General features: G+C 41.9%; 1 pseudogene; it reads left to right on the forward strand.

Annotated features, from left to right (window-relative positions):
- Positions 1-976: 976 nt before the first annotated feature.
- LOC138436390 (T-complex protein 1 subunit zeta pseudogene) lies at positions 977-19,428 on the forward strand (annotated as a pseudogene).
- Positions 19,429-20,306: the final 878 nt, after the last annotated feature.

The raw sequence follows: 20,306 nt of genomic DNA on the forward strand, positions 1-20,306 counted from the left end.
ATCCCTCTCTTCCCCCAACCTCCGTGGGTGCTGCGCCTGCCTTCATATCCTGCTGGGCTTGACTCTGACTCAGTCACCTGATTGCTTTAGGCAAAGGGATGTCAATGGAGGTGAGCAAAGTCTTGAAATGTGCTTGCACACATGGTTTAGGTCTCCAGAGCTCCTGACTTTCACCATGAGAAGAACATGATGTGGACCCTGCTCATGTAAGAAGGATGAAAGGCATGGAGCATACCTGGATGCAGCCTGCAGCTGGGAGTCAGGTCCAGGTTAGCCAGGCCACATCAGCCGAGTCCACAGATATGTGAGAGAGCAGCATGCTTCTGCAAGCCACTGAAGTGTCCAGGTTACTTGTCAGGTATCTTTGTTTAGGTAGTACTGCCTTAATATGTATTTTTGTAAAATGCAAAATAGTTATAGATAACACAGTGTAGTCCTCAGTGCTAATGTGCTGTATGTGTTGTGCTGTGCTTGGTTGCTCAGTCGTGTCTGACTCTTAATGACTCCATTCTGTAGCCCACCAGACTCCTCTGTCCATGGAATTTTCCAGGCAAGAATATTGGAGTTGGTTGCCATTTCCTACTCCAAGGGGTCTTCCCAACCCAGGGATTGAACTTGTGTCTCTTATGTCTTCTGCATTGGCAGGTGAATTCTTTACCACTACGTAGACTGGAAACAATGAGGATGGAGGCTGAATGGTCTGAAGAACTGGCACAGAACTAGAATTCAGAAAACCTGGGTGCAGTGGTTTTTCTATGTTTAATGATGATAGCTTAGCTTATGATATGCTGACCACATGCCAGGCATTTTTTCTAGCAGTTTTATTAACTCATTTAATTCTCACTACAACCCTTTGAAGCACATTTATTGATATCCCCAGCTTAGAAATGAGGAAACTGAGGCACAGAGAAATTAAGAAATCAACTGAGGTCTCACAGTAAGTGGCTGGACTGAGATTGGCACCTGGACAGGCGTAATGGATGCTGTCATGCACCACCCAGATGCCTGGTCACACCTGAGGCGCTCATTTTCCCAGCTGCTGGGAGAGCAGGCTCTTGATGCCTCTCAGCTGAGTCCCTCTCTGGAAGTTGGCCAAAGGAAGTTGCCTCTCTCAGATTACATTCTTTCTTGGGAATAGTACATCCAATGTCTGGTCAATATGTGGCCAAAACCCTGGTCAAAACTTCTTTGTCCACATTAAGGATGACTTGAACTCCCTTCCAACTCAGGAACTCTCAGCAAGATCAGACTAGTCCTTTCATCACTCTGCCCAATCCTGCTGCCTTCATTTCCTAAAAGGTGTTTTTGACAATGTTCTGCAACAAGCCTACATACCCACCTCAGTCTAATTCAAGGAACTCAGTCAGATAGCTGCATTCCTGAGTCTGAGTTTCTAGCTATTACACAGTATTGCAAGCCACCACTTGAAGTTTCATTATAGAGGAGGGACGATAATACCCATCTTATTGAGAGGGTTGAAAATGGTAGTATTTTACATTCATTTTTCACTCTGGAGAAAGTGGCAATCTGGCTTCTGTTCCCCACCTGTTTTCTCACTCTTTGAAAGCTCTTACCACTAAGGTCATCAATGGCTTTTAATGACAAAATCCAATTGATATTGTTTACACTGGACTCTACTGCATTTGATTTTATCGTCACTTGTGAACTTGGTCTTTTGATGATTGTTTTTCACAAGATTCCAATTCTTCTCTTATTCAACTACTGCCTGCATGTTCGTGACTCCCTACTCCAACTTTCCCAAGCTTTGGAATAATTGTTCCACAAACAGTTGATCATGCGTTGCTACTTGTCTTCCAAGTCCTTCAAACTCAGCATTTCCAAAGTGAAATCACCATTTTCTCCAGCAAACTTGTTCCTCCTTCTGTATTTTGTTTTCCTCAGTGAGGTCATCCTTCCAGGCGACCATTCAAACACAAGGATGTTTTTCTTGAATATTTCCTCCTCCTCGCCCCCACACTAAATGTCTGCATAATTTTCTCTTTATCCCCAAACTCCTCCACTATGTCCTTCACTCCAGTCCTTCTGTCATTGCCTTCCCTGAGGCTTCATCAGCTCTGGTTTGAGCAATTGCAATAACTTCCTAAGTGGTCTTCTTGCTTCCAGTCTTGCTTTTTCAAATTCATCATCCAAACCACAGCACATGTGATCTACCTAAAAGGAGAATATGATCATGCCGTTCTTCTGCTTAAAACTCCTCAGTAGCCCCCATTTTCTATAAGATTTTGCCAAACTTAAAATAAAACTTTTTTCATGATCTGAATCAGTGCAGTACAGTGTGGTGGCTAAGATGTGGGTTTAGAACCAGACAATAGGATAAAATCCTTTGCTTATGAGTGGTGTGGCCTTGGGCAATACAGTTAACCTCACTAAGAGAGTGGGATATAATAAAGGCATCTACCTGAGGCAGTTATTCACCAAATTTTCCACCCACTACCTGATGTTTTCCAGCCTTTTGTGAAGTTAGGTTGGGACCATGTGATAATCAAGTGGGAGTGGGGCTGACGTAAGTCCTGTGACTGGCCTCCTTTTTTCCTCATTTCCTGCTGTGATGGCTTTGGAGGCCACATATTCATGGAGGCACTGGACCATGTGCTCCCTAAGGACAAAGACGCTTCCCTGTGGACACATGGTGCTTCCCTGTGGACACATGTCACTTCCCTGTGGCACCTCCAGCACTAGAACAGCACCCTGTACATATCAGGTGGTCAACAAATGTTTCCTGAATAAATCAGCACCCACTAGGAAGGTTGGAAAATGGAGTATCTTTCTCTTAAAAATATGCAGAATAGATTTGAACCCTTGTACTATATTAATCTGCTGGGGCTGCCATAACAAAATACCACAGACTGGATGGCTTAAACAACAATGATTAATTTTCTCTGTTTTGTAGGCTAGAAAGCCAAGACCAAGGTGTTGGCAGGTTTTATTCTGAGGCTGCTCTCCCTGGCTGGCAGATGGCTGCCTTCTTGCTGTGTCCTCCCATGGTCTTTCTACAGTATATGCAAGTGTCTGGTGTTGCGCTGTGTCTAAATCTGTTCTTTTTATGAGGATACCAGTCATGTTGGATTAGGGCCCAAATGAACTGAATTACCTCTTTAAAGTATTTATGGTTACAATCTGAGATTCTAGGGATTAGGACTTCAACACAGGAATTATTAGGACCCAATACAGTCCCTAACAACCCTCATCCGGGGACTACCCTGTTCACTTCAACAGATAGGGGATCGTCTCCTCTTAGAAGAAAAAAAATCTTGTAGTGAGAATGATCAAGATAGAAGAAAGTAACACTTGTTGTTGATATGACATGACAGCAGCCCACATCTACTGTCTATGCACTATGTACAAGATCTTATGCTAAATTCTGAAAGTGCATTGTCTCCTTCTATCTCAAAATTGAAGTACAGGAAAGTAGAAGAAATTGTTCTAGGACACACAGCTAATAAGTGGTAGAGCTAGGATTTAGTATTTGAATCCATTTATATTGCCCTACTCCCCATCACAAGCTAACTCATTTATAACCTCACAATAATGCCATGAGTTGAGTGCTGTGTTGTCACTGTCCCATGGCCAGGAGTCCCAGCAAGGAGGAGGCACAAGAAGATTTGAACCTAGGAAAGTCCACCTGACACACTAAACCAACACTTGAGATGCAGGTTTAGTAATTTGGCCAAGGGCATGCCTCTTAGAAGGAACATGACTGGGCCTTGAACCTTGGCATCTCTGCAGAACCTGCACTCCCTTCATCACTCCAAAATGTGCCTATCTGCACGCTGGGTTTTTCTCCACATCTTTCATGATGTGAAGAGCTCTGCTGACTCTTATTTCAAGGAAAGGGCCTTAATGCTGAAAAAACCAGAGTTGGAGGAAATGTTCCTTGTGATGTTGTTGGAGTAAACTCTCATTTCCCTCAGCCTAACTAGCTGCATGTTTAAAATTTCAAAACATAATCATCTTTAACAAATCTGATGGGTTAAATTGGGAAGGAGTGGGAGGCTTAAGCAGGCTGGCAGTTGTGCGCAGACTGTTTGACTTCTTTATATTTATAAAAGTCGTGTCTGTCACAAGGCCTCTGGGAACACTTGACAATGTAAAATACAAACTAGAAAAATATGTTGACATAACTGTCTGCCTTAAGGAATTTTTCCATAATCATAGCCTTAACATAAAAAGTCCCACTTGGCATCCCTCCCCAGGCCAAAGTTGGAGTGGACAGATGAGACTTTCCTTATGCTTAGAAGTTAGTCTGAAATTCTCTGTCCAAACAAATTCATTTCAGACTGGAGCTCCCAATAGGCAGCATGTCCAGCCTTCCTTCTCCTTCTGCTTTTCCCCAACCAGGAGCATGATCCACTGTCCACTCCTCTTCTCCACCTGCAGACATCGGTGGCTTGGCTGTGCTGTCCCCTCTTGGAGTCTTCAGTGGTCCTCCTGCCCAACTCTAAGGCCATAAGACCCAGTCAAGATCTGGATCCAGCCAAGTCCTTGGCTCCTTGTCATTCCCTATGGCCTCCACAGTGCCCCCACATTTGTGTCTGTGCTGTCTTGACCACTGGTTACTTCCTGCTGCTGTCTGGGGTCCATAGGTTGTGCTCTGAGTAGGTCAGTTTGAGAGGACTTGAGGAGCACAGGTGACCTGTTTTGCTTTACGAGCTTGCAGTGTTTTAGCTGCAAGTTCAGGGTCCTTTTATAGAGTCCATGTTGTTACGGGTGTTCATTTCTTGACTTCTATCCCAAAATTCAAAAAAAAAAAAAAAAAAAAAGAAGCAGAATCTGGAGATAAAAGCAAGAATGTATCCAGAGCAGGCATCAGCAAAAGGAGATTGCATCTCTTCTTCTACTTAAAAAAGATTTTCCATGTTGCCTGACTTGTCAAAAAAAGACTCAGTTTATTCATTCAGTCATGTCTGACTCTACAACCCCATGGACAGTAGCATGCTAGGCTTCCCTGTCCTTCACCAACTCCTGCGGCTTACACAAACTCATGTCCATAGAGTCAGTGATGCCATCCAACCATCTCATCCTCTGTCATCCCCTTCTCCTCCTGCCTTCAATCTTTCCAACATCAGGATTTTTGCAAATGAGTCAGCTTTTTGTATCAGGTGGCCGAAGTATTGGGGTTTCAGCTTCAACATCAGTCCTTCCAATGAACATTCAGGACCGATGTCCTTTAGGATGGACTGGTTGGATCTCCTTGCAGTCCAAGGGACTCTCAAGAGTCTTCTCCTACACCACCGATCAAAAGCATCAATTCTTTGGCACTCAGTTTTCTTTATAGTCCAATTCACACATCCATACAGGATGACTGGAAAAACCATATCTTTGACTAGATGGACCTTTGTTGGGAAAGTAATGTCTCTGTTTTTTAAAATGCTGTCTAGGTTGGTCATAGCTTCTCTTCCAAGGAGCAAGCGTCTTTTAATTTCATGGGTGCAGTCACCATCTGCAGTAATTTTGGAGTCTCCCCCAAAAAAGTGTCTCACAGTTTCCATTGTTTCCCCATCTATTAGCCATGAAGTGATAGGACCAGATGTCATGATCTTAGCTTTCTGAATGTTGAGTTTTAAGCCAACTTTTTCACTTTCCTCTTTCACTTTCATCAAGAGACTCTTTAGTTCTTCACTTTCTGCCATAAGTATGGTGTCATCTGCATATCTGAGGTTATTGATATTGCTCCCGGAAAACTTGATTGCAGCTTGTGCTTCATCCAGCCTGGCCTTTCTCATGATGTACTCTGCATATAGGTTAAATAAGCAGGGTGACAATATACAGCCTTGAGGTACGCCTTTCCCCATTTGGAACCATTCTCTTTTTCCATGCCCAATTCTACAGATTTCTCAGGAGACAGGTCAGGTGGTCTGGTAGTCTCATCTCTTTAAGAATTTTCCACAGTTTATTGTGATTCACACAGTCAAAGGCTTTGGCGTAGTCAATAAAGCAGAAGTAGATGTTTTTCTGAAACTCTCTTGCTTTTTTGATGACCCAACAGATGTTGGCAATCTGATCTCTGGTTCTTCTGCCTTTTCTAAAACCAGCTTGAACATCTGGAAGTTCACAATTCATGTATTATTGAAGCCTAGTGGAGAATTTTAAGCATTACTTTACTAGCATGTGAGATGAGTGCAATTGTGCAGTAGTTTGAGCATTCTTTGGCATTGCCTTTCTTTGGGATTGGAATGAAAGCAGACCATTTCCAGTTCTGTTGCCACTGCTGGGTTTTCCAATTTGCTGGTGTATTGAGTGAAGCACTTTCACAGCATCATCTTTTAGGATTTGAAATAGCTCAACTGGAATTCTATCACCTCCACTCAGTTTGTTTTGATGCTTTCTAAGGCCCACTTGACTTTGTATTCCAGGATGTCTGGGTCAAGGTGAGTGATCACACCATTGTGGTTATCTGGGTCATGAAGATCTTTTTTTGTATAGTTCTTCTGTGTATTCTTGCCACCTCTTCTTAATAACTTCTGCTTGTTAGGTCCATACCATTTCTGTCCTTTCTTGTGCTCATCTTTACATGTTCCCTCGGTATCTCTAATTTTCTTGAAGAGATCTCTAGTCTTTCCCATTTTAGTGTTTTCCTCTATTTCTTTGCATTGATCACTGAGGAAGGCTTTTTTAAAAATCTCTCCTTGCTATTCTTTGGAACTCTGCATTCAAATGGGTATAGCTTTCCTTTTCTCCTTTGCTTTTGCATCTTTTCTTTTCTCAGGTATCTGTAAGGCCTCCTCAGACAACCATTTAGCCTTTTTGCATTTCTTTCTCTTGAGGATGGTCTTGATCCCTGCCTCCTATACAATGTCATGAACCTTGGCCCATAGTTCTTCAGGCAATCTGTCTATCAGATCTAATCCCTTGAATCTGTCACTTCCACTGTATAATTGTAAGGGATTTGATTTAGGTCATAACTGAATGGTCTAGTGATTTTCCCTACTTTCTTCAATTTAAGTCTGAATTTGGCAATAAGGAGTTTGTGATCTGAGCCACAGGCCGCTCCCGGTCTTGTTTTTGCTGACTGTATAGAGCTTCTCCATCTTGGCTGCAAAGAATATAATCAATCTGATTTCAGTATTGACCACCTGGTGATGTCCATGTGTAGAGTCTTCTTGTGCTCTTGGAAGAGGGTATTCGCTATGACCAGTGGTGTCTCTAGGCAAAACTGGTAGCCTTTGACCTGCTTCGTTTTGTACTGTAAGGCCAAATTTGCCTGTTACTCCAGGTATGGATCTCTTGACTTCCTACTTTTGTATTCCAGTCCCCTATAATGAAAAGGACATCTTCTTTGGGTGTTAGTTCTAGAAGGTCTTGTAGGTCTTTATAGAACTGTTCAACTTCAGCTTCTTCAGCATTACTGGTTGGGGCATAGTTTGGATTACTGTGATATTGAATGGAGAGGAACAGAGATAATTCTGTTGTTTTTGAGATCACATCCAAGTACTGCATTTCAGACTCTTCTGTTGACTCTGATGGCTACTCCATTTCTTCTAAGGGATTCTTGACCACAGTACTATATATAACAGTAGTATAACAGTATAAGCCACAGTAGTATATATAACAGTCATCTGAGTTAAATTCATACATTCCAGTCCATTTTAGTTCACTGGTTCCTAAAATGTTGATGTTCACTCTTGCCTTCTCCTGTTTGACCACTTCTAGTTTGCCTTGACTCGTGGACCTAAGATTCCAGGTTCCTATGCAGGTATTGTTCTTCACAACATCAGACTTTACTTCCATCCCCAGTCACATCTACAACTGGGTGTTGGTTTTACTTTGGCTCTGTCCCTTCTTTCTGGAGTTATTTTCCCACTGATCTCCAGTAGCATATTGGGCACCTACCATCCTGGGCAGTTCATCTTTCAGTGTCCTATCTTTTTGCCTTTTCATTCCGTCCATGGGGTTCTCAAGGCAAGAATACTGAAGTGATTTGCCATTCCCTTCTCCAGCGGACCATGTTTTTTCAGAACTCTCTACCATGACTCATTTATCTTGGGTGGCCCTACATGCATGGCTCATAGTTTTATTGAGTTAGGCAGGGCTATGGTCCATGTGATCAGACTGGTTAGTTTTCTGTGATTGTGGTTTTCATTCTTTCTGCCCTCTGATGGAGAAAGTTAAGAGGCTCATGGAAACTTCCTGATAGCAGAGACTGAGGGGGAAACTGGGTCTTGTTCTGATGGGCAGGACCATGTTCAGTAAATCTTTAATCCATTTTCTGTTGGTGGGTGGGGCTGTATTCCTGCCTTGTTGTTTGCCCTAAGGCCAAATATGGTGGAGGTAATGAAGATAATGGTGACCTCCTTCAAACAGTCCCATGCAAGCATTGCTGCACTCAGTGCCCCCAACCCTGCAGCAGGCCATCACTGACCCATGTCTGCACCAGGGACTCCTGGACACTCACAGGCCAGTCTGGGTCAGTCTCTTGTGGGGTCTCTGCTCCTTTCTCCTGGGTCCTGGTGTGCACAAGCTTTTGTCTGTTCCCTCCAAGAGTCTGTTTCCCCAGTCCTGTGTAAGTTCTGGTGACTCTATGGTTGGGTTAATGGCTACCTCCTCCAAGAGGGCTTATGCCATACCCAGGTCTACTGTACCCAGAGCCCCTGCCCCTGCAGCAGTCTGCTGCTGACCCATACCTCTGCAGAAGACAGTCAAACACAGTTCTGGTTCAGTCTCTGTGGGGTCTCTGGGTTCTGTGTGCACAAAGTTTGTTTGAGACCTCCGAGTGTCTCTGGCAGGTCATGGGGTTTGATTCTAAATGTGATTTCACCCCTCTTACCATCTTGCTGGGGCTTCTCCTTTGCCCTTGGACATGGGGTATCTTTTTTTGGTGGGACTCAACATTCTCCTGTTGATGGTTGTTCAGCAGTGAGTTGTAATTTTGGAGTTCTCGCAGGAGAAGATGAGCACAGGTTCTCATAAAAGACTGCAGTGAAACAAATTGTTGGAGAGAAACTTGGAACAAATTTTTAAAGTAAATGTTTTTATTGTGGTAAAATATACATGACATAATGGAGAAGGTGTTTCAGTACTCTTGCCTGGAGAATCCCACACATGGAGGAGCCTGGTGGGCTTCAGTCCATGGGGCCGTGAAGAGTTAGACACGACTGAGTGACTTCCCTGTCACTTTTCACTTTCATGCATTGGAGAAGGAAATGGTAACCCACTCCAGTGTTCTTGCCTGGAGAATCCCAGGGATGAGGGATCCTGGTGGCTGCTGTCTCTGGGGTCACACAGAGTTGGACACGACTGAAGTGACTTAGCAGCAGCAGTATACATGACATAAAGCTTAGCATTTTGGCAATTTTTATGTATACAGTTTTATGACAATAGCTACATTCACAATGTTGTGCAACCATCCCCACCATCTAGCTCCAAAGCCTTTTCATCTTCTTGAAACTCAACTCGAACATCAACTCCCCATCCTCATTACTTCCCCACCAAGCCCTAGTGACCCATATTCTACTCTATCTCTATGAATTTGCCTCTTCTGAATACCTCATAAAAAAATCAGACAATATTTGCATTTTGGTATCTGACATTCCACTTAACATGATGTTTTCAAGGTTCTTCAAGTTGCAGCATGTTTCAGAGTTCATTCCTTTTTAAGGCTGAGTAATATTCCACTGTATGTAGACACCATATTTTCTTTATCCATTCACCGATAGATGGAAATGTAGGGTAGTTCCAAATCTTGGCTAGTGAATTATGCTGCAATGAATACAGATATGCAGAGTGCAGATATCTCTGTAAAATACTGTCTTTAATCCTTTTGAGTGTATTCCTGAGAGTAGAGTTGCTTTGAGTGTATTCCTGGAAAGTCTATGTTTAATTTTTTGAGAAATTGTCATGACTTCTATTTACCTCTTTACTCTGTGTTTTTCTTCATCTTCACCCTATTCACAGGCCCTTAGTTCTGGGTTTGTGCCTTTTTAGACTGGAAGAAACACAAGCTGAATCAAGATTGCCTGGAGAAATATCAACAACCTCAGATATGCAGATGACACAACCCTTATGGCAGAAAGTGAAGAGGAACTCAAAAGCCTCTTGATGAAAGTGAAAGTGAAGAGTGAAAAAGTTGGCTTAAAGCTCAATATTCAGAAAACGAAGATCATGGCATCTGGTCCCATCACTTCATGGGAAATAGATGGGGAAACAGTGGAAACAGTGTCAGACTTTATTTTTTTGGGCTCCAAAATCACTGCAGATGGTGATTGCAGCCATGAAATTAAAAGATGCTTACTCCTTGGAAGAAAAGTTATGACCAACTTAGGTAGCATATTCAAAAGCAGAGACATTACTTTGCTGACTAAGGTCCATCTAGTCAAGGCTATGGTTTTTCCTGTGGTCATGTATGGATGTGAGAGTTGGACTGTGAAGAAGGCTGAGCACTGAAGAATTGATGCCTTTGAACTGTGGTGTTGGAGAAGACTCTTGAGAGTCCCTTGGACTGCAAGGAGATCCAACCAAGCCATTCTGAAGGAGATCAGCCCTGGGATTTCTTTGGGAGGAATGATGCTAAAGCTGAAACTCCAGTACTTTGGCCACCTCATGTGAAGAGTTGACTCATTGGAAAAGACTCTGATGCTGGGAGGGATTGGGGGCAGGAGGAGAAGGGGACGACAGAGGATGAGATGGCTGGGTGGCATCACTGACTCAATGGACGTGAGTCTGAGTGAACTCCGGAAGTTGGTGATGGACAGGGAGGCCTGGTGTGCTGCGATTCATGGGGTCGCAAAGAGTCGGACACAACTGAGTGACTGAAGTGAACTGAGACACCCCAAGAAGAAGGACAAAATTAGTTTAGAAAGCACTTGCTGGACAGGGCATGTGAGACAGGCCTCTGGTCAGCCAGCCTTTAGATGGAGCCTTCAGTCAAGGACTAGTATTTTGGATGAGTTGTGTCCACATTATTGGTGTCATCTGATAAAACTATGAACAGTAGACTGTGAATATTGTAAACATTCCTCAAAATTAGGTCATATGTAGGCACTCCAGGAAACACCAATTCACAAGGAAAACCCCAGAGGTAATTATAGACCAGTGAGGATTTATTCAATCTTGGATGTAACTTACTGCCTTTCTACAGTGCTGTGGTCTATCTTTTAAGTCCACCTCTTCACTACTTGGCAAAGTTTGATGTCATTTGGAAAACTCAAAGACTTCATTGAACAAATGAAAGAATTTGTGAATCCTGAAGATTCATAAGTTAGAATGTAGAGTTCAGTATACTATGGAATACTTCAATCTTGATTTAAAAATGACTTCCCCTATACCTCCCCTTGCAGCCTGTAGCCAGTGATTTGGAAGAAGCAAGGAAAAGGGAGCAGACAGTTCTTGCTTGAATGGTACCATCATATACTGGCTTTGTACCCTTAGGCCTTGGAAGAAATCTAAAACTGACTCCTATGGATGTCTTCCTGATTTGCTTGGTTAAAAACTCTGATTACAACTGTCTTGACATGGATGGTGTATTCTCTTTCTTTTCTACAATTCTCTCCCTCAGTCCCAGTTTTTCTAATAGTCTATTATGCACAGGTTTTCACTATTTGAAGTCCAATTACCCTCTCAGGCAGTGGTCAAAATGATTCCAGTCACCTGCTCACATATGGTCCATGGGAACCCCTCATGCTTCCCCTACTCTGACAAATTCTGAGCATTGGGTTGCTCCTGATGTGGTCCTGTGTTCTGTGCAGGCCACTTGCTGTCCCTCTCATGAATCAGGCACAGTCCTTTGTACCCCTATAACTGCAGGGACACACGAAGGTTCTCCAGGTGTCCTGCTGAAGCTTTTAACGCTAGGCTTGAGCTGAGGGAAGAGTACCCATCCCTTCCCATAAGGGTGAGTCAGGGAATCAGTTGTTTTCTCCAAATATGTTGAGGGCTTCTTCTGCATCAACACTCAACTCTTTGACATCATCATATTATGAGGGTGGGTCTGCCTGATACTCTTAATATTCATTGTATTTTGGTGCCTCAGTTGAAACTTCTAATTAATATCTTATTAACCTTTCTCTTTATTTGCTTTGCATCTAAAGCATTTCTCAAACTCTATTAAAGCTCCCCCTATGTCATTATTACTGTTCTTTCCAGTTGTTTTTGTGGTGAAACCCTGCATAGACTTGTAGAAAATCTGAATTGTTATAGTGCAGTATGTAAACTACCATGCACAATGTGTGGTGGATAATGAGTACTCAAATATTAGTTCTTTTGATACTAATCAAGAAATCACATACACCAATACCACCAGTTTCACAAAAAGTCTTTGAGAACTGAAAAATTGATATTGAATGTAAATGAAAGTGATTAATACAATTTTTTCAAAATTCAATTGTTTGCTTGAAAGCTGCTATTTTATTATTGGAAAAAAAATACTGTCAGTGATTTTCTTGAAGTGATGAGCTCACTTTTTACCTTTTGGAGAAACTGCCTGCCAAATACCAAACCTGAAAAATCATGGATCTCTCAGTAGTTCTGTAATATAAAAATTATGTTCCATGAAAAATGCGACCAGTTCAACGTGCAGTTCAAACTGGTGTGCACCAGGCTTTTCCTTCAACCATTGGTCTTTGGTTTGCAGAAGTGCTTTGGATGTGTACTTCCTATTTTAACACACAGTGTTTTAAAAAGATGTGTATTCGTGAATTGAAATTTTATGAAATTAATAATTTTGGCTGCTCCAAGGATATTCTTAAGTGAAATTGACATTTAAAAATTAGGGTACCTCTTGGAGAAGAATATTACTACTTGCAGAGTTTGGATTGCTAAGGTGGTTTAATACACCAGTGCTTTCACACCATCCCTACAAATCTCAACACAGTGAAAAAGGCAAACAATCTATTATTATTATTTTGAAAATGGCTTTGGCTTTGTGGACTCCCTAGTCTTGTGGACCCCCAGGGAGCCACAGACCACATTTTGAGAATTTCTGATCTAGAACATTCTCTCAATCTTGTTTTTTAAAAAATAACCTTTTGTGACATTGACATTTTGGCAAATTTGGGTCAACTTATTTATAAAATGTCCCACAGTTTGCATTTTCTGATAGTTTCCTCATGTTTAGCTTTCAGATTAAATGTTTTTGGCAAGAATAATATACAGGTGATATGTACTTCTTATGCTATTACATCAAGAAACACTTACTATTTGTTTGTCCCAATACTGGTAATTCTATGTTTGGTTACTTGATTATAGGGGTGCCTGACAGATCTCTTGATAGTAAAGGTACTAATTCCCTTTGAAATTAGTAGCACTTAGAAATTGACACATAATCACCTGTGAAATGCTTGGAGACCATGTGGTTTCCAAAATGGTTTTAGCATTTCATTGATGATCTTTGTCTAAATCATGATTATGTTGGAGACTGCAAAGTGGTGATTATTCCTTTTACATTTATTCACAGGAGGTATTATATAAAGAATAATATCACCTGTTTCATTCCGTCTATTTCTCTTTATAGACTCATAGATTCTTTTCTTTTTAACAATTCAATAAATTAATTGGGCAAATGAGAACATTTTAAAAGTGCTATTGTGTTCTTTTAACATGTTTCCATTAGTCTTTAAGCATTTCCTTGCTTTCTGGTAGACAGTATTCAAGAATCACTTTCCAAGGGGCGGTCCTAAGATGGCGGAGGAATAGGACGGGGAGACCACTTTCTCCTGCACAAATTCATCAAAAGAACATTTAAACACTGAGTAAATTCCACAAAACAACTTCTGAATGCTGGCAGAGGACATCAGGCACCCAGAAAAGCAGCTCATTGTCTTCGAAAAGAGGTAGGAAAAAATATAAAAGACAGAAAAGGAGACAAAAGAGGTAGGGAGGGAGCTCCGTCCTGGGAAGGGAGTCTTAAAAAGAGAGAAGTTTCCAAACACCAGGAAACACTCTCACTGCCGAGACCGTGTTGAGCCATGGAAGCACAGCGGGCAACATAACGGGGAGGAAAAATAAATGAATAATTAAAACCCACAGATTACGAGCCCAACGGTAACTCCCCCAGCAGAGAAGCAGCTCAGACGCCTGCATCTGCAACTAGCAAGTGGGGGCTGGGCAGGGAGGTGCTGGCTGCATTGCTTTTTAAGGATCAGGCCCAAATGCCCCGAGGGTAACCAGAGTGAACTAACTTGGGCTAGCAAACCAGACTGTGGGATAGCTACCATGGGAAAAGCCCTAACATAAGACACTGCCAGGAATGCGCACAGAACAAAGGATGGAACAGAATTAGCCGGTTGCAGACCATCCCCCTCCAGTGACAGGCAGCCAGAGACTGAAGGGCCTGAAGGGCCTGAAGGGGGCAATAGCAGCTCCAGAGAGACATTAACTACCAAACTGCAAACAGGCTCCTTTGCTAACTAAGACTTCTTGGGGTTCTGGACAGTCATCATCCGCCTAAGAAGGAGTGCCAGTTGTACACCCAGAAAACTGAGCACAGGGATGGGAGAGGTGATAAGTCGCACCAACCGTGCTCACCAAACACCTGAGCTACTCAGACCTGGGAAGGGCACAAAATGCAGGCCCAACAGAGTCTGCACCTCTGAGGTCCAACTGAGTGCCTGAGCCTGAGTGGCTTAGACCTGGGAGGTGTATGCAGCCCAAGGCCAGCCTCAGACGGTTCTGGAGGAGCAACCTAGAGCCTGAGCTGTGTGCGCCGTGAGCAGGAGCAGGCCCAATGTGGCTGAGACACAGCGAGCACACGCCAGTGTGATTTGTTTGCAGCGTCCCTCCCTCCCCACAGTGCGACTGAACAAGTGAGCCTAAAAAAAGTGTCCACCACCGCCTCCCTTGTGTCAGGGTGGAAATCAGACACTGAAGAGACCAGTAAACAGAAGAAGCTAAAACAGAGGGAACAGCCTTGGAAGTGACAGGTGCAATAGCCTAAAACCCTATAGTTGGTGCCGACTACATAGGAAGGGGCCTATAGATCTTGAGAAATATAAGCCAGACCAAGGGACTATCTGAAAATGAACTGACCCCACACTGCCCACAACAACACCAGAGAAAGTCCTAGATATATCTTTACTATTTATATGATCATTCTTTATTTTTCTTCTTTTCTTTTTCTTCTTCTTTTTTTTAAACTTTTTTAAATGTTTAAGTCCTCTATTACTCCTTTAATTTTCATTTTTATAACTGACTATTACTTTTCAAAAAAAGACCCTATTTTTAAAGCAAACTTCATATATATATATTTAAATAATTCTTGTGACTTTGTTTTTCTTCTTCTTCTTTTCTTTAATATTGTATTTTTGAAGATCCAACCTCTACTCTAGATTTTTAATCTTTGCTTTTTGGTATTTGTTATCAATTTTGTACCTTTAAGAACTCAATCTTCAGTACCCATTTTTACTTGAGAGCGAGATTACTGGCTTGATTGCTCTCTCCTCCTTTGAACTCTCCTTTTTCTCCACCAGGTCGCCTCTGTCTCCTCCCTCCCCCTTCTCTTCTCTATCCAACTCTGTGAATCTCTGTGTGTTCCAGACAGTGGAGACCACTCAGGGAACTGATTACTGGCTGGATCTGTCTCTCTCCTTTTCATTCCCCCCTTTTATCCTCCTGGCCACCTCTGTCTCCTCCCTCCCTCTTCTCTTCTCTGTATAACCCCCTGAACATCTCTGAGCGGTCCAGACTGTGAAGCGCACATAAGAAAGTAACTACTGGCTAGCTTGCTCTCTCCTCTTTTGATTCCACCTCATCTCAGTCAGGTCAGCTCTAACTCCCTCCTCCCTCTTCTCTTCTCCATGTAACTCTGTGAACCTCTCTGAGTGTCCCTCAATGTGGAGAAACTTTTCTTTAACCTAGATGTTTTATCAACGGTGCTGTATAGAAGGAGAAATCTTGAGACTACTGTAAAAATAAGATTGAAAACCAGAAGCAGGAGGCTTAAGTCCAAATCCTGAGAACATCAGAGAACTCCTGACTCCAGGGAACATTAATCCATAGGAGCTCATCAAACTCCTCCGTACCTACACTGAAACCAAGCACCACCCAAGGGCCAACAAGTTCCAGAGCCAGACACACCATGCAAATTCTCCAGCAACACAAGAACACAGCCCTGAGATTCAATATACAGGCTGCCCAAAGTTACTCCAAAACCATTGACATCTCATAACTCATTACTGGACACTTCATTGCACTCCAGAGAGAAGAAATCCAGCTCCACCCACCAGAACTCCAACACAAGCTTCCCTAACCAAGAAACCTTGACAAGCCACTGATACAACCCCACCCACAGCGAGGAAACTCCACAATAAAGAGAACTCCACAAACTGCCAGAATACAGAAAGGCCACCCCAAACTCAGCAATATAACAAGATGAAGAGACAGAGGAATACCCAACAAGTAAAGGAACAAGATAAATGCCCACCAAACCAAACAAAAGAGGAAGAGATAGGGAATCTACCTGATAAAGAATTCTGAATAATGATAGTGAAAATGATCCAAAACCATGAAATACAAATGGAATCACAGATAAATGGCCTGGAGATAAGGACTGAGAAGATGCAAGAGGGTTCAACAGAGACCTAGAAGAAATAAAAAAGAGTCAGTATATAATGAATAATGCAACAAATGAGATCAAAAACAAACTGGAGGCAACAAGTAGTAGAATAATGGAACAGAAGATAGGATTAGTGGAGTATAAGATAGAATGGTAGAAATAATTGAATCAGAGAGGAAAAAAGAAAAATGAATTAAAAGAAATGAGGACAATCTCAGAGACACCCAGGACAATAGGAAATGCTCCAACATTCCGATTATAGGAGTCCCAGAAGAAGAAGACAAAAAGAAAGACCATGAGAAAATCCTTGAGGAGATAATAGTTGAAAACTTCCCTAAAATGGGGAGGAAATAATCACCCAAGTCCAAGAAACACAGAGAGTCTCAAACAAGATAAACCGAAGGCAAAACACCCCAAGACACATATTAATCAAATTAACAAAGATCAAACACAAAGAACAAATATTAAAAGCAGCAAGGAAAAAACAACATATAACACACAAGGGGATTCCTATAAGGATAACAGTTGATCTTTCAATAGAAACTCTTCAGGCCAGGAGGGAATGGCAAGACATACTTGAAGTGATGAAAGAAAATAATCTACATCCCAGATACTGTACCCAGCAAGGATCTCATTCAAATATGAAGGAGAAATCAAAAGCTTTGCAGAGAAGCAAAAGCTGAGAGAATTCAGCACCACCAAACCAGCTCTCCAACCAATGCTAAAGGATCTTTTTGAGACAGGAAACACAAAAAGGGTGTATAAACACAAACCCAAAACAATAAAGAAAATGGCAATGGGATCCTACTTATCAATAATTACCTTACATAAATGGGTTGAATGCCCCAACCAAAAGACAACGACTGGCTGAATGGATACAAAAACAAGACCTCTATATATGTTGTCTACAAGAGACCCACCTCAAGACAAGGGACACATACAGGCTGAAAGTGAAGGGCTGGAAAAAGATATTCCATGCAAATAGAGACCGAAAGAAAGCAGGAGTAGCAATACTCATATCAGATAAAACAGACTTTAAAACAAAGGCTGTAAAAAGAGACAAAGAAGGACACTACATAATGATGGAAGGATCAATCCAAGAAGAAGATATAACAATTAAAAAAAAATATATGCAAAGATAGCGCCTCCCAGCCACACTGAACTGGCTCAGGGCTTTTCGCCATGCTGCATCCCCTTATCTTCCTCTGCTGGGTCAGCTATTGCGGCCGTGAAGACCCTGAACCCCAAGGCCGAGGTGGCCTGAGCCCAGGCGGCATTGGTGGTCAACATCAGCGCGGCCCGGGGGCTGCAGGACCTGCTGAGAACCAACTTGGGGCCTAAGGGCACCATGAAGATGCTTGTTTCTGGTGCTGGAGACATCAAACTCACTAAAGATGGAAATGTGCTGCTTCATGAAATGCAAATTCAATACCCAACAGCCTCCTTAATAGCCAAAGTAGCAACAGCCCAGGATGACATAACAGGTGATGGTACCACTTCCAATGTGCTCATCATTGGAGAGCTGCTGAAGCAGGCAGATCTCTACATTTCTGAAGGTCTTCATCCCAGAATAATTACAGAAGGATTTGAAGCTGCAAAGGAAAAGGCACTTCAGTTTTTGGAACAAGTCAATGTAAGCAAAGAGATGGACAGGGAAACACTTATAGACGTGGCCAGAACATCTCTACAAACTAAAGTTCATGCTGAACTTGCTGATGTCTTAACAGAGGCCATAGTGGACTCCATTTTGGCCATTAAAAAACAAGATGAACCTATTGACCTCTTCATGGTTGAGATCATGGAGATGAAACATAAATCTGAAACAGATACAAGCTTAATCAGAGGCCTTGTTTTGGACCATGCGGCATGGCATCCTGATATGAAGAAGAGAGTAGAAGATGCATACATCCTCACATGCAATGTGTCATTAGAATATGAAAAAACAGAAGTGAATTCTGGCTTTTTCTTACAAGAGTACAGAGGAGAGAGAGAAGTTAGTGAAAGCTGAAAGGAAATTCATTGAGGACAGAGTTAAAAAAATAATCAACCTGAAAAAGAAAGTCTGTGGTGATTCAGATAAAGGATTTGTTGTTATTAATCAAAAGGGAATTGATCCCTTTTCCTTAGATGCTCTTGCCAAAGAAGGCATAATAGCTCTGTGCAGAGCTAAAAGGAGAAACATGGAAAGGCTGACTCTTGCTTGTGGTGGGATAGCCCTAAATTCTCTTGATGACCTAAATCCTGATTGTTTGGGACATGCAGGACTTGTCTATGAATATACATTGGGAGAAGAGAAGTTCACCTTTATTGAGAAATGTAACAATCCTTGCTCTGTCACATTATTGATCAAGGGACCAAATAAGCACACGCTTACTCAAATCAAAGATGCAATAAGAGATGGATTGAGGGCTGTTAAAAATGCTATTGATGATGGCTGTGTAGTCCCAGGTGCTGACAGTGGAAATGGCGATGGCAGAAGCCCTGGTTAAATACAAGCCCAGTGTAAAGGGCAGGGCTCAGCTTGGAGTTCAAGCATTTGCTGATGCATTGCTCATTATTCCCAAGGTTCTTGCTCAGAATTCTGGTTTTGACCTTCAGGAAACACTAGTTAAAGTTCAAGCAGAACATTCAGAATCCGGTCAGCTTGTGGGTGTGGACTTGAACACTGGTGAACCAATGGTAGCAGCAGAAGCAGGCATATGGGATAACTATTGTGTAAAGAAACAGCTTCTTCACTCCTGCACTGTGATTGCCACCAACATTCTCCTGGTTGATGAGATCATGAGAGCTGGACTGTCTTCTCTAAAAGGTTGAATTGAAGCTTCCCTTGTATCTGAATCCTGAAGACTACAGAGTGATCCTAATAATACAGCTATGGAGTTTTGGTCCAAGCTTCAAACGATCTTCAAAGGATTTTCTTTTCCCATATTAAAAAAGGAGAGAACACTGGCACCTATTCAGATTCTGAAGTTCTGAAATTATAATTAGAGTATTTTAAAAATTGCACTGCAGTGTCCACATACAGCAGGTCATACTTATGCAGTAAACAGGACATTTTGCTTTACCCTCAGTGATATAAAAATATTAGATAAGCATATGTTATCTACCTTGTTATTAAATATTCATTGAAAAACATTTTAATAGTAATAATTTCTTCTAATGGATGTATTTTATTTCCAATCGTTCCCTGTCACTAAGCATAAGACTTAAATAACCTAAAGTTTTGAAGAATTCCTGCTTCCCGAGCATACTTTGGACTTTTAATGCTTTTAAAGTAGTTTTGCTAAAATGCTTCCCAGAAGTATTAAGTTATCTTGAGTAGAAAGATGGAACCAGAGGCAAGAGGGGTTCAAAGAGCTGAAAGTATAAAGTGGCAAAATAGAAAAGACAGAGGATGAAAACACGACTGAAGATATGGTGACTAAGGACTAGTGAGATGGATTTTCCAGCAAGGTGGTTATTTTCACAGCTCAGAACCTTTGCTTATACTGATACCCTTCCTAAATCCTCTAGTGTCCTGTTTTTCTTAACTGTTCTCTTCTACATGTTCGCACAAAATACAGTAGGTATATCTGAAGCCCTTGAAAGTGAAGTTGTGTTGCTAAACTTTGTGTTTTGAGGAGTTGGCAGTTGCTTACAGTGAGTGTGTAATAAATATGAAGTTAAAACCTTAAATATATATATATATATATACATACATATATATATATGCATCCAACATAGGAGCATCACAATATGTAAGACAAATGCTAACAAGTATGAAAGGGGAAATTAACAATAACACAAGAATAGTGGGAGACTT

The sequence above is a fragment of the Ovis canadensis genome, chromosome 3 (genome assembly GCF_042477335.2).
Source record: "Ovis canadensis isolate MfBH-ARS-UI-01 breed Bighorn chromosome 3, ARS-UI_OviCan_v2, whole genome shotgun sequence".
NCBI lineage: Eukaryota > Metazoa > Chordata > Mammalia > Artiodactyla > Bovidae > Ovis > Ovis canadensis.